The sequence below is a fragment of the Thamnophis sirtalis genome, unplaced genomic scaffold (assembly GCF_051295495.1).
Source record: "Thamnophis sirtalis isolate CommonGarterSnake01/CBP01778 unplaced genomic scaffold, rThaSir2_p1.2 scaffold_11, whole genome shotgun sequence".
In the NCBI taxonomy this organism is placed as follows: domain Eukaryota; kingdom Metazoa; phylum Chordata; class Lepidosauria; order Squamata; family Natricidae; genus Thamnophis; species Thamnophis sirtalis.
The window spans coordinates 821,667-836,413 of NW_028261391.1; the positions used below are offsets into that span (position 1 = coordinate 821,667).

Genomic DNA, 14,747 nt, shown 5'->3' on the forward strand with positions numbered 1-14,747 from the left:
GTCTTCAAGTGGTTGAGGCTGAGGGCTCCCTGAGGATCTCTGGGCATTGAAGTCCATGGGTCTTCAAGTGGTTGAGGCTGAGGGCTCCCTGAGGATCTCTGGGCAATTGAAATCCATGGGTCTCCTTGGAGAGATGATTTTCGTGTCCCTTCCAGCTTCACAGTTCCCTGACTCCGTGCTTTATGGCATAATTCGTGTTAACCTGGTTTGTAAGGGGAAGCCCCGGTTGGACCCTGGGCCTCTTCAACCAGGGGTGGGCACTGCCCAGCATCCCGTTTATTCTCTCTGCGGCTTCTCAAGGTTATTCTGCTGAAATCCACCCACGCTGAAGCTCTCCCAAAAGCAAACTCCCTCCCCCCCCCAACGAACAGCTAGGCGGAAGGTTTAAGCCGTGTTTTGGGGGCATAGTTTTTCAGCCAATTCTTCACCTGACATCTGACTTTGTAAGGGTGGTGGTGGAGGCAAAGTCCCCCCCCAATTCTTCTGGAAGGAGGCTCAGTGGATGAGGCTGGCATCCCATTTTGAGCAGGAAGGCAGCGATGCCCACAGAGAGTGTAACATGCCCATAAGAAGGGATGGGGGGGAATTGATTGATTGATTGATTGATTGATTCTGTAGGCTTCATCTTGCTCAGCTCTTCCACAGTTGTTTTTGCCAGAACAAAAGGACAATTGGTATTGTTTTGGAGGAGGAAGAGGAGGGGAAGAAGGAGGGGAAGGAGGAACGGTGATGAGAGAAGGACAACAAGTGGTGGTGATGGAGGAGAAAGAGGAGGAGGAAGAGGAGGAGGAAGAGGAAGGGTGATGGAGGAGGGAAATAGAACTAGCAATAGCCCTTAGACTTATACCCGCTTCACAGCCCTCTCTAAGTGGTTTACAGAGTCAGCATCTTAATCTGGGCCTCCTTTTACTGACCTCAGAAGGACGCAAGGATGTCAACCTTGAGCTGGTAAGGATCGAACTCCTGACAGTTGGCAGAATTAGACTGCAGTACTGCATTCTAACCACTGTGCCACAAAGGAAGGAAGGAAAACAGCACTTAGATTTATATACCGCTTCATAGTAGATTACAACTCTCCCTAAGCGGTTTACAGAGTCAGCATATTGCCCCCAATTTATTTACCTTTATTTTATTTAGAAAGTGTATAATGCTACCTACTCGCATGTGGCAACTCAAGGAGGCTTACAAGGATATAGAAACACCATATAAAAGAAAGAGAAACAATAAGGATAAATAATAAAATAACCCCTCCACCCACCCACCCCCCCGGTGACAAACACACATGCATACTAGCCAAAAATCTGGGTCCTCATTTTAGAAGGACAGAAGACTGAATCGACCTTGAGCCAGTCGGGATCGAACTGCTGGCAATGGGCAGAGTTACGGTAGCTTGCAATGCTGCATTTTAACCCGGAGGAGGAGAAGTGGTGGAGGAAAAACACCACTATTAAAAAACTATTGAGTTAGAACATTTTCTGTCTTAGCACAACGTGCCAAATAATATATTAAATAGGCAGAGGTTCACAGCTAAACCATCATCAAGCCAACGAATAGCCCCCATCCCACCAGGTGAGCCTGTTGTGCCCAGGTACCACTAAGCCTTTTTCCCGGGCTGCTTCTGGGAAGGCGGGCAGGGAGGAAGTAGTTTAGTTGTGTGGTTGAGGCCAAGACATGGCGCAAAGAGCCAGGGTACCGTACGCCCTCGCGCATGCCTGTTTCTTAGATGCACAAGTGTGCAAAGGATTAGATGGGAATCCACACGCATCCACCCACTCCCACGCGGCTCATTCACATTGCAAATCGTTTGCTTGCAGTTGTGAGTGTGGAAAGCAGCTGTCGCAGTCAGGGGAAGCGCCCGACGGGCTCTCTGCTGCTCGACTCGCGACTCTCGGCCGTTCCTGGGTGCTCACGTTCCCACGTGGCCCGGCGCCCCTTCTGACTCTGAGAAGGAGCAAAGAGCCTCAGACCCGTCTCTGTAGCGAGAAAGATCGGAAGGAGGTTTAGAATAGAGCCCAAATTCCTCCCTTGACCTCTCCTCCCCCCCCCCCGCAAAACCTCTTCGCTCGGCACACGCTCACACCCTGCAATTTAGACCGGCCTGGATCCATGCACACCTGTGGCCTGCTAAAGAGTCTTGGTGTGGCGGAGTTCCCAGGTAGAGGAAGGAGGGAGGCGTGAAGAGGGTTTAGGCTTAGGTTGATTGGATTTCTATGCCGCCCTTCTCCCAAAGGACCCAGGGGGCGTACAACATAAAAAAAAAAAACACATTACAAAAATTAAAAGGGGCATTAAATAAAGTATCCAAAAACAAACCCCCAATTGATATTTACAATAAAAAATTTAAAAAATTAGATTAAAATTAACAATTAAATCAATCATTAATTTTATTCTATTCTTGTAAGGGGGGGTGACTAGCAGTAAAGCTTCTCTTGAGACTCTTCACGAGGGGTTCTGGTTGCTGGACCCTTGAAGACTCGACTCCCATGTAGGGTTGGAGCAGCCAAGTGGGCCCAAGAACACCAGCTGAGGCCTGCTGGATTGGGCCCCCCGGCCCCCTGCCCCCTCTACTCTGGCAGGCTGTTCTCATGGCCAACCGAGGCCCCAGGCCTTCCAGTTGCAGAGGGAGAGTGGTCAGAGTGGGGGAGGTCTCCATCTCTTGCCTGCTGTCCCAAAAGAGGCTCCTGGCTGACCATGGTGGGAAGCAAATGGCTGGACTAAGATGGGCTTGGCCTGATGCTTCTTCCGTGCGTTGCGATCCAAAGAAACGTCCTTTTCAAGATGCCTGTAAGGCTCCTGCTCAAGGGAAGACCATTGGGGAGGGTCTCCTGTTAACCAGACGTGAGCTATGCCATCCCATAATCCCTTTTCCTGAAGAAGACGAAGTTTGCTGCGTGGATGTTTGGACACAGGAGAGGCGAGGAGTTGATGCAGATGATAACTCAGCTCTTTCTGAAAAGTCCCTGGCTGGTCCCAGGATTTGGGCTGGTCATTCATGCCATTTCTGCTTGGATGGAGACCAAGGGAAGCGTTCAAGAAATACACTTGGAGCAGCCCGTCTGCCAGAAGATGGGCAAGGAAGGTTTCCGCTGGATCTCGGTTGGAGAAAGGGGACTTTGCCTTCGCGTCTTCTGCCACAGCAGGAGAGATGTAGGCTTGGAGTGGGGGGGGGCTTGTGTTTGGGCCCCCCGGTTCTTGGTCCCCTCAGATCTCTGGCTCTGCAAAGCAAGGCTTTCTTGTGGTCCACACTGAATTCAATGGGAAGCTGGCGGGCTGAAAAACACAGCCTCCCCCTCCTAGCAGCCTTCCCCTTCCTTTGCAAAAATGCCTCCCGGACCCCCAGGCCGCCTTTATAAACATGTCAGGGGGCTACAACTCAACGCTTTGCTTGGAAGCCTGCCCCTCTGGCCAGAAAACCTGGAAAGGTAAGTTGCAGTGGGAGGGGGGCGTGGGGGGTGTCTGCTCTGGGCTGGCTCACCTGGCGCATTTTCCCCCCCCTTCCTTGCTTTTTTTTAGAAAAAAGTGTAGGTTGTTTATGGGTGAGCTCACGAGGTTGCATTTTGCTTATGCAAGGCGTGTGTGTGTGTGTGTGTGTGTGTGTGTGTCATAGAGGGGTTGTCTGATCTGTTGGTACATAACATATTTTTTCTGAATTTTCTAAAACTTTAGGTAGGGAAATTCCTGGGGCTTTTTTGATGCCGTGCGGGAAAGGCCTTGGGGGACGGAGGAAGAAGAGGGGCTGCCAAGAGAAGGGACCGATAAGAGATGGGCGTAACCCAGGGCTGCATAGTGGGCGGGGCAAGAGGCTCAGAAGGGACCCTCCCTACTTTCACCAGCAGGGTAAAAGAAACCTTGGTTAAAAACTGCAGAAACGGGTGGAGTTAGCAGAGGTGGCTAAAAGGACTGCTTTGATCAAAGAAAACAATACAAATGCTTTTATTTCTGCTTGGAAAGTCCACTTCGGGACTTGAGGTGCTGGAGGTGGGAGGGGGGGGGAAAGAAACTTTGATTTTGGGTTTTACTGATTAGACCGGGGGGGGGGGGGGGAATCCCCAAACTTGGCAACTTTTAGGCTTGTGGACTTCAACTCCCAGATGTTAATGCCTTCTTCTGCTGCACCAAAAGGAATCGGAAGTCAAGGGCCTTTTTTTTCCTTTTTTCCCTTTGCTTTCCCCCACTTTCCCCTTCTCCCTTCCCTAACTTCCCTACTCCTTACTTTTGGGTTTCCTTCGTATACTGTATGGTAAACTAATACAAATTGTTAAAAATAATACAAACAGTGATTTGCAAGACTCTATGAAGGTAGCTTTGAGGAAGAGTGGAATAAGTGCTGCCAATCACCTCCAATAGACCGATTAGATCCCACAGATTAGGCCTCCTCCGAATTCCATCCGCCGGCCAGTGTCGACTGGCGACTACCCGGAGGAGAGCCTTCTCTGTGGCTGCTCCGACCCTCTGGAACGAGCTCCCCGTGGAGATTCGAACCCTCACCACCCTCCAGGCCTTCCGCATAGCCCTTAAAACCTGGCTGTTCCGACAGGCCTGGGGCTAAAGAGCTTTTGCCCACCCCCCTCGAATGGTATGGTTGTTGTGTGCTTTTAAATTGTGTATTGTTCTGTTCGTCTTTTTTTTATCCTTTATCTGTACCCCTTTCCCTGACTTGGATTGTGAGCCGCCCTGAGTCCCCTTTGGGGAAAAGGGCGGCATATAAATGTAATAAATTCAAATTCAATTCAAGAGTGGAATGCATAATGGATGGTGGGCGAGGGGCTCAGAAGGGACCTTCCTTATTTCCTCCGACTGCAAAGAGGCGGTGGGAGTTTCGCATTTCCAGGCTTGCCAGATTCTGTCAAGGCAGCTTGAGAGAAGAGTCAGATAAGAAGAGAGCCCACAGCTGTCTAATGGACCATGGAGAAAAGAGGCTCCGAAGGGACCCCCCCCCCAGTTTCTCAGACTGGGAAAGAGACAGAGGGAGAATTGTACTTTCAGACTTCCAGGATTCTTTCCGTGAATAAACCAGATAGGAACCAATTGTGATTCCTGCCTGGTTTATTCTGTGTGGCCCACAAGCTTGGACCCATTTCTGCCATGAGTCCAAATCCCACCATTTTCCCGTTAAGAGACCCCTTTGCTATCCCATCCATTTCTTCCATTTATCTGCTGCCACCCTCCCTATCGCTGTGACCCTGGGCTGGTCCCCATCCTGCGCATGGACGAAGAGACCCATGGCGGTCGTGTTGCGCGATGGCCGGCAATATTCCTGGTGGCGCAGATGTGTTCGAGGCCCACCCGGCGATCCCAAAGGGATGGAGGTCTCTGCCCCTGGGATCCTGGCTAGGGGGGGGGAAGTTGGCAGATCTCAATGGAAAGTTACTGTGCTAATGAAGTGGGGGGTGGGTGGGAAGATCTTAAAAGAGATCTGTGGCTGGAAGAGCTGCCCGCATCTCCTCCTAAGTGAAGCTGCGTCCCGGACGTGCAAATCTTTTGCCAAGCAAACCTCGGAGCCAAGGAGTCGAGCGACGTGATTTTAATTTCTCAAATGGAACTAATCAGATTACAGAGGGCTATAAAACCTGTCGCTTGACAGTTGGAGATTTTTCCATCTTGGCTCCTACAAGGTTTTGGCAGCCCCCCCCCCCCCCCCCCCCGGGGAGGTCCTGGGTCACCTCTCTGCATCTTCTGTGAATTTAGCATTTAGGCTTATACATGGCCCCACAAAGCTTTACGGAGATCCCTGGATGGTTTACAATGGAAGCCATACAATATTCTATACTTATACGATATAAGGATAGAATCAAGACCAGGTGAAGTCTTGATGCCACTTTACAAAGCTTTACTAAGGCCACATCTGGAATACTACATCCAGGTTTGGTCATCACGATATAAAAAGGATGTGGGGACTCTAGAAAGAATGCAGAGAAGAGCAACCAGGATGATGAGGGGAATGGAGGCTGAAACATAGGAAGAACAGTTGCAGGAACTGGGTATGTCTAGTTTAATGAAAAGAAGGACTAGGGGAGACATGATAGCAGCCTTCCAATATCTCAGGGGTTGCCCCAAAGAAGAGGCAGTCAAACTATTCTCCAAGGCACCTGAGGGCAGAACAAGAAGCAACGGGTGGAAACTAGTCAAGGAGAGAAGCAACTTAGAACTGAGGAGAAATTTCCTGACAGTGAGGACAATTAACCCGTGGAACAGAAGTTGCCTCCAGAGGTTGCGGATGCTCCAGCATGGGAAGGTTTTAAGAAGAGACTGGACCACCATTTGTCTGAAATGATACAGGGTCTCCTGCCTGAGCAGGAGACCTCCAAGGTCCCTTCCAACTCTCTTATTCTGATAAGCATTATTTGCAAATTCCCCTGACAATCTGGGTCCCCATTTTAACAACTTCCCAAGGATGAAAAGCCGAATCAACCTTGAGGCCACTCAGGAGGGTTTCCTGCTTGACAAGGGGGGTGAACTGGAAGACCTCTTAAGTTCCCTTGCAGCTCTGATGGATTGATTCAGGGTGTTAGGCTTCCAGTCCAACCCAGCTCCTGTCCTGGGGGTGTGAGAAGTTCTTACCAGCCTGAGATCTTCCTGGTGCCTGAAGAGCATTTGATGTGTTGGGAAACTGTCCACATGGCTGGGGAAGGCGAGGAGGCTGGGGGAGATTCTTAAAAAAAAAAAAAAAATAGAATTTATTTTTATTTTCAAAACAAACACAACACATAAAATCTTCCTTCTTTACATACTGTAGAAAGTGTATCAGTTGGTTACAAAAGGCTTTCGTGCATCTCTTCCAGAGTCATCAAGCATAATTCATATTAACTCAAGTATTTTAACTCAGATATTTATACATGTTACCCTCATTCATTCATTCATTCATTCATTCATTCATTCATTATAACTCCACTTTTATTTGACTATAATTATTTAAATGCCCTTCATCATAAAATATACCAAGATTTAATACATAACCACATACAGGCATTTCATTTAATATTTATAAAATCCTCCAATAACACTGAATCCTTATGTCCTATTTTAGCTAAACATCCATAATATTTAATAACAAACTTTTCTAATCCTCCTTTCCAAATCACTGTTTGCAATTTTCATCTAGTTTCCTTATATTGTACCCATACATATATATATAAGTTGTCATCATTATCCTTCCTTTATTTGACTATATCCTGTATCATAATATTTCCCCCCTGATAATCAAAACCTAACTGTATCTAACTTAGTTCTTTTTTTATTAACCTTTGTATATAATCCAAAAGGATTTCTAATCTTCCTTTCATTCAATATTCATATCCAATTATTACTTCAGTTCAGTTCAGTTTATTTCATTTATATGCTGCCCTTTTCCCCCGAAGGGGACTCAGGGCGGCTCACAACTCAATCAGGGAAGAGGAATACAGACAAAAAATTTTTTAAAAACAAAGCATAACAATGCATAATTTAAAAACATACAACAGTCATCATAACAGTCTAGAAATCCCAGTGGCTGATTTGGGGGACTAACGGGGTGCCTTGGGGCAAAAGGTGGCTTTCATAATGGAGGTTTAAAGAATTGAATTGAATTTCTTTATCTGTCATTTCTTTCATCAGGAGGAATCTCTTTTTTTTTTGACCACCAGTCCATCCGATTTTGGGCTACTAGAGACTGATCAGTGTTCCTCAACTTCAGCGAGGCTAAGGCGTCTGGGACTTCAATTCCCAGAATTCCCCATGCTGGCTGAGGAATTCTGGGAGTCGAAGTCCACAAGCCTTGAAGTTGGCACGTTTGAAGTTCCCTGCTGAAGGGAGTGGAAGCAACACAGGTCCACCATCCGGAACAGGGAAAATGCTTCTGTTGGGTTGCATCCGTGACTGACTCTGAGGGATTCCCCCTGTTTCAGGACCTGTGGTGGACTTGGACATCAGCCCAACCTCTCAGGTTGACCCCTGTCCGGCCTCGGCCTTTAACTGTCTTGGTGCGACACCACGTGTTGTGTGAGTGGGCCTCGGATTAACAGGAGGTTGGCACAGGGAGCAGGAACTGGAGGGAGACTTGACATTCCTCAAAGGCTGGACATCCAAAGCGTGTCTGAAATTAGTGGCAGTGGGTGGTTGGTTGGTTTTTCAATTGACACAGGCAGCCACCTTTCAGGAGGAGCAACTCTTGGGATCCCAGCAGGTGAGAAAGTGGGCACTGGTCCCTTTCCTCGGTTGCCCCCTTGGTCCCTCGGATGAGCTTCTGTTTGCACGGAGAGAAATCCTCTGGCTGATCCTCCAGCCAGAACTTCCCTCCGGTTACAGATTCTGATCTTTGGAGGTCTGGTTTTCATCTGAAGGATCCCCCCAGGCATCCTTGATCATTATCCGGCTCCACCGTTGGCGTCCTGCCTCTTAATAATCTGCTTGCTGCGTCTGCTTTGGCCGTGGGTGGCCCCCAGCTGTGGGCACAGCAGCCTGGCTTAGCTTCCAGGGGCTCCCTTGTCTCTCCGCTGGATTCCTTCTGAAGGATGAGAAACGGAGGGCTTCCCCTCCCAGCAGCAGCAGAAGTCCATCACTCCATGGGGCTAGAATAGGATTGAATGAGCTGGAAGGGGCCTTGGAGGTCATCTAGCCCAGCCCCCTGCCATTTCCAGAGGCGTGGAGGCTTTGAGCTCAGAATTGTCAGGTGGTGAATTCCAACACAGCTGAAACGCATTGTGTTGAGGGAGGGTTGACTATGTCGAGGTGGGGGAGCGCTGGCCCCTTTATGACTTGTGGACTTCCAACACCCAGAATTCCTGAGCTGGGATGGCTGGTTCGGGGATTCTGGGAGTTGAAGTCCACAAGTCACTAAAAGGGCCATTGTTCCCCACCCCTGCGGTAGGTGGCATCTGAAGGGGATAACAATAGCAATAGCAATAGCAGTTAGACTTATATACCGCTTCATAGGACTTTCAGCCCTCTCTAAGCGGTTTACAGAGTCAGCATATCGCCCCAACAATCCGGGTCCTCATTTTACCCACCTCGGAAGGATGGAAGGCTGAGTCAACCCTGAGCCGGTGAGATTTGAACCGCCGAACTGCAGAACTAGCAGTCAGCTGAAGTGGACTGCAATGCTGCATTTAACCACTGCGCCATCTCGTCTCTTTTGGTTTTTGGTCAAGTAACTCCACTGAAGAGTAGCTGGGAATTCTTGGTAGAATAAGGGTAGCCCTCGGCACCCGAAGTTTGCATCGCTAAGCAAGGCCGCTGTTAAGTGAGTTTTGCCCCACTTTATGCCCTTTCTTGCCACGGTTACGAAGTGCAGTTGTTCACACAGTTATTAAGTGGGTCTGCCTTCCCCATTGACTTGTCGGAAGGTCGCAAAAGGAGATCGGACGGCCCCGGGATTCTGCAACCGTCAGAAGGACATGCCAGGTGCCAAGTGCCTGGATTTTGATCTCCTGAGCGCAGGGGACGCTGCACCCGTTTGTAAGGGTGACAACTGGTCACTTGTTCCAGTGACCGGGTCACTCAGCGGATGGTTCTAAGCCAGTGTTTCTCAACTTTGGCCACTTGAAGATGTCCGGACTTCAACTCCCCAGAATTCCCCAGCCAGCATTCGCTGGCTGGGGAATTCTAGGAGTTGAAGTCCGGACATCTTCAAGTTGCCAAGGTTGAGAAACACTGTTCTAAGCCAAGGAATCCCTGTATATCTGTCTCCTGCAGCCGCCTGGTCTCCTGCCTTTCTCCTCTGAAATTTGCTTTAGGATTAAGAAGCAGATCTCCTCTTCCCCTTCATCTCTGAACTCACACATTGTTCTTCACCTCCTTTGAAGCTGCCACTTAGCCAAATCCTGCTCCCTTTGCTGAAGCAGCCGGGCCAGAGTGCGGGGGAGAAGAAGGACGGGGTGGGTGGGTGGGTGAGAAAAGCAGATTTTTTTTTCCCACGGGAGGGCAGGGATCCATCTCCGGGCTCCAGGGCAAGGGAAGGTGGGGGGGCACCCTGGGGAGCCCGAGGGCAGGGGAGAGGAGGTCCTTTGAGGTGGGGGACCAAGATGGGGTTGGGCAAATCTCCTGCGTGCTTTGAAGCTTGCAAGGGAGATAGGGAAAAATTGAACACGTTGAATAAAGAATTGAGAGAGAGAGAGAACTGTTGATTAAATAGCTTTTATTAAACATTTTCCGCTTTAAAAAGAACAAGAGAAATATACAAAGGGAGATACAAAACAAATAATAACACAAACAACATAACAATATAACATACTTTTACAGCTTCCCCTATCAGCCATGTATATTCTACTTTTGTAGTTTACGATTCATTTTTTGCCTTCTCGTGGTTTTCAACAATTCTAATAGTACTGAATATACTTACGTTATACTGTAATAGTTTAGCGCATATAATCAAATTTTATATACATATACAACACCAATGTAACAAAGGCAACAGTAAAAATATTGGCTTTCTGTCTGGATGGTCTCTTGTGACGAGCCGATAGACAGAGAATGGAAGCAGTAGGCTTCCTCCCATATTTGGGCATACCAGGGGTTGTGACACTAAATACATACCTATTTCCCTGGCTCAGCTGATAATGGAGGAGAACCTTGTGGCTTAGTGGTTAACACATCTGCCTAATATGTAATACAGCCCAGGTTCTAATCCCAGTAAGGGTATGGCTAGCTGATGAGAGCTAAATAGCTTGAAATAGATCTATACTAGTCTCCCTTTATTTATTTATCAGCACAAATACATTATATATATATATATATATATATATATATATATATATATATGTATGTATGTATGTATGTATGTATGTATGTATGTATGTATATGTATATGTATATGTATATGTATATGTATATGTATGTATGTATGTATATGTATATGTTTGTGTGTGTGTGTGTATGCACATACATACATACATACATACATACACACACATTTTCCTTCATAATATAATCAGTAATTTTCTAAACTTTTATTTCTTGTTTGGGGTTCTATTGTGTAGCCACTCGTACCATCTATTCCAAATGTTATAGTTGTCCAACTCTTCTCTCTCTCTTAACTCCATGGTCATCCTGTCCATTTCAGCACATTGGAGTATCTTCCTAATTACCATATTGTCTGGGTTTTTCCCCCCAATTTTGTGCAAAGGCGATCCTAGCAGCAGTTAGTATGTGTAATGTTATATATTGATATGTCTTGTCCATCTCTGGGTCTAGAATACCTAGCAAACATAATTCTGGTTTCAATGCTATCCTTCGTTCCGTGATTCCTTCGGGCCAGTCCTTAATTTTAAGCCGATATTTCCTGGCATGGGGCCACCTCCACCACATATGATGAAAGTTCCGGATTTAGATCTTTCCTTCACTACCGGTTTGGCAGTGGGAGTGTGCGCCCCTGGGCATGCGCAGAAGGTCCGTGGTGACACCTGGGTGGGGGGGGCGGAGCCTCGCACCACCGCCACTACCAGTCCGCCCAAACCGGTGCGAACCAGCGGAAGGCCACCTGTGAGGGGGACCCTCTGCAGCCTGGAGAGGGTGGGAGGCCAACATTAAGGGGGTGGGGGAGGATACGCTCTGTAGAGATCTGTCGGTCAGATTGAAGTTGAGGGCTTTGGAGGTCTCCCTTCTACTTTTTTTCAAAGCCAAACTCACATTTATATCAGGGGGGAAAAAGAGCCCTGGGGTGATGGAGAACTTTCGTTGAGGGGTCCCGGGTGGTGGTTTTCTTGAAAACGTTTCATGGCCTACCTAGGTTACACCATCAATGCTAGAAGGGAGAGGGGATTGTGGGGAGGGGGAGGACGACGACTGTGGGGTCCTTTTCGCTCCCTGACCTTGAGTTGCATTCACCTTTCCAGCCATTAATAGGAAACTGCCAAGATACAGGGAGTGTTTTTTGCTTAGGACTCCTCAGTTAGCGGCCGTTCAAAGAGCTGAGGTGGCGCAGTGGTTAAATGCAGCACTGCAGGCTACTTCAGCTGACTGCAGTTCAGCAGTTCGGCTGTTCAAATCCCACCAGGCTCAAGGTTGACCCAGCCTTCCATCCTTCCGAGGTGGGTGAAATGAGGACCTGGATTGTTGTTGGGGGCGATATGCTGACTCTGTAAACCGCTTAGAGAGGGCTGAAAGCCCTATGAAGCGGTATATAAGTCTAACTGCTATTGCTATTGCTAGCTACCAAAGTTAGAAAAATACCCTTCCCCAAAAAAGCTATTTATGACTCGATTTCACATTTATGATAGCTGCACATAAATTCTCTGCACTCAAATAATCACATTTTGGGGCAATCAGGTCGCCTTTAAATCTGTTTGAACTGTGCGTGCGTGCATGTGTGTATGTGTGTGTGTGTGTGTGTGTGTGTGTGTGAGAGAGAGAGAGAGAGAGAGAGAGGTGTGAATTTTGATGGTTTTTGCTGGTTTCTGGTTTACTTCCAGTTTCTGGAAAAAAGTGTCTCTTGGGTGAATCTGATTCGCTTAATGACTGCAGTGTTCACTTAACAACTGCTGCAGAAGTTGACTCAGAATCAGGCCTGGTTGTGTGGTGACCCACTTAGCCACTGCAATGACTGACGATTGTAGTTTGTGCTCAGTCGGGGTTGTGAGTGGAAGACAGTGCCCGTCTGCCTGTTGCTGTGTGATGCGGTTGTGACCCCCTGCTTCACCCCCCCCCTTTCCCCAGGCTCTGCCGTGGCCATTGGGCGGCTGCCCTGGGGAAGCTGCATTCATCTTTAATATGCATTTCTCCCTTCCCCCCCCCCAATTTCAGTAGTGGAGATCTCGGGAGGTGACAGCAATTTATGAAAATATATTTTTGCTCTCCTTGTGTGTCCAGAACTCCTCCCAGGATGGCTGCTGTTAAGAGGCTGCAGGGTCCCCTTAGGGACAGCAGAGTCCCCTCTGCAGGGCTGGCCTTCCCTCCCTCCCTCGGACGCATTTTTCCCAGAGTCTCAATTGCACGTTAGTTTCAGGCCCAGCCAAGAACAACGGATCCTTTGTGCAGCTCAGGGGTTGAAACGAGGGATCCTTGGTGCTCTCTGAATCTTGGTGGTTTTCTTGCAGACGTTTCATGACCCAACTAGGTAACACCATCAGTGCTAGGAGGGAGTGAGATTTGCAAGGAGGAGGAGGAAGAAGAGGAGGCCTGTGGGGTCCTTGGTGCTCTCTGAGCTTAGTTGTTTTCTTGCAGACGTTTCACGACCCCACTAGGGAAGAGCATCAATGAAAAAACCAGCACGGAGGATTTATCTAGTTTTGGGGCATGAAACATCTGCAAGGAAACCACCAAGCTCAGAGGCCACCAAGGACCTCACAGTCCTCCCCCCCTTCTCACAAATCCTTTCTAGCCTTGAGAATTTTGTCTAGTTGCATCAGTGTTTCTCAACCTTGGCAACTTGAAGATGTCCGGACTTCAACTCCCAGAATTCCCCAGCCAGCGAATGCTGGCTGGGGAATTCTGGGAGTTGAAGTACGGACATCTTCAAGTTGCCAAGGTTGAGAAACACTGAGTTGGATAATGAAACAATGGATGGAAACTGACCAAGGAGAGCCTCTATGGAGCTTCTCCATCATCCAAGTCACTGTTGTCCCAAGATACTTTTCCAGGAGGCAACTGGACCTTCTGGTTTCTGTTCGAAGACATTTCGCTTCTCCTCCAAGAAGCTTCTTCAGCTCTGACTGGATGGTGGGGAAATGGGAGGATTTATACTCCTTGCAGAACAGCTGGTCGTTTGCATCCTTTGAGAGGGTCCCTGAGGCCACTTGGAGGCTTCTCTGTGTCCTCAGAGTCACCTGAGTGGTGCAAATGAGTGTGGAGCCTTCTTGGATCTACTCAAAGGATCATAGAACAGAACAGAATGCAGAATGGAATGGAATGGAATGGAATAGAATAGAATAGAATTCTTTATTGGCCAAGAGTAATTGGAGACACAAGGGATTTGTCTTTGGTGCAGATGCTCTCAGTGGGCATAAAAAGACAAGATACTTCCGTCAAGAATCATAAGGAACAGCACTTCATGATAGTCACAGAGTAGAAATAAGCAATCAAATCATACTAGGAAACAATCTATATAAATCGTAGGGATGCAAGCAACGAAGTGACAGTCCTGCAGTCATAAGTGGGAGGAGATGGGGGGAAAGGGACGATGAGGAGACTAACAGTAAAGCAGCCTTAGGGAATAGTTTGACAGTGGGGAGGGAATTATTTGTTTAGCAGAGGGATGGCGTTCGGGGGAGAAACTGTCCTTGTGTCTAATTGTTCTGGTGCGTAATGCTCTAGTGCAGTGTTTCTCAACCTTGGCAACTTGAAGATGTCTGGACTTCAACTCCCAGAATTCCCCAGCCAGCGAATGCTGGCTGGGGAATTCTGGGAGTTGAAGTCCGGACATCTTCAAGTTGACAAGGTTGAGAAACACTGGCTTCGTTGCTCTTCTCTCCACTTTTTCCAAAGTCCCAACCTCTCTTTTTGTAACCTGGGGACCAAAACTAGATGCAGTTTTCCGGGTGTGGCCTTACCAAGGCTTTATAAAGCGGTGGGGTGGGGGGGGCAGTTGGGGGTTGGGAGACGTAATTAGAGTTAACTACAGTAGGGGCCACGACGGCAAAGTGGTTAAAGACGATGAGCTTATGGGCTGGAGATCTGGCAGCCCGAGCAGCGCGCAACAGGCCGAGCTCCTGTTCTCGCCGCAGCTCCTGTCCTCCGAGCCGTTCGAAAGCTTGCAAATGCGAGTAGATAAATAGGCGCCGCTTCAGTGGGGAGGTAACTATGTTCCCTGAGCCACGCTGGCCACGTGGCCACGGGAA

The 14,747-nt window shown here is 48.2% G+C and overlaps 1 protein-coding gene across 3 annotated transcripts in view; it reads left to right on the forward strand.

Annotated features, from left to right (window-relative positions):
* The window catches only part of FGF12 (fibroblast growth factor 12), a 191,158-nt gene that overhangs the window by 132,755 nt on the left and 43,656 nt on the right, over positions 1-14,747 (forward strand). The gene's annotated exons all lie outside the window — the stretch shown is intronic.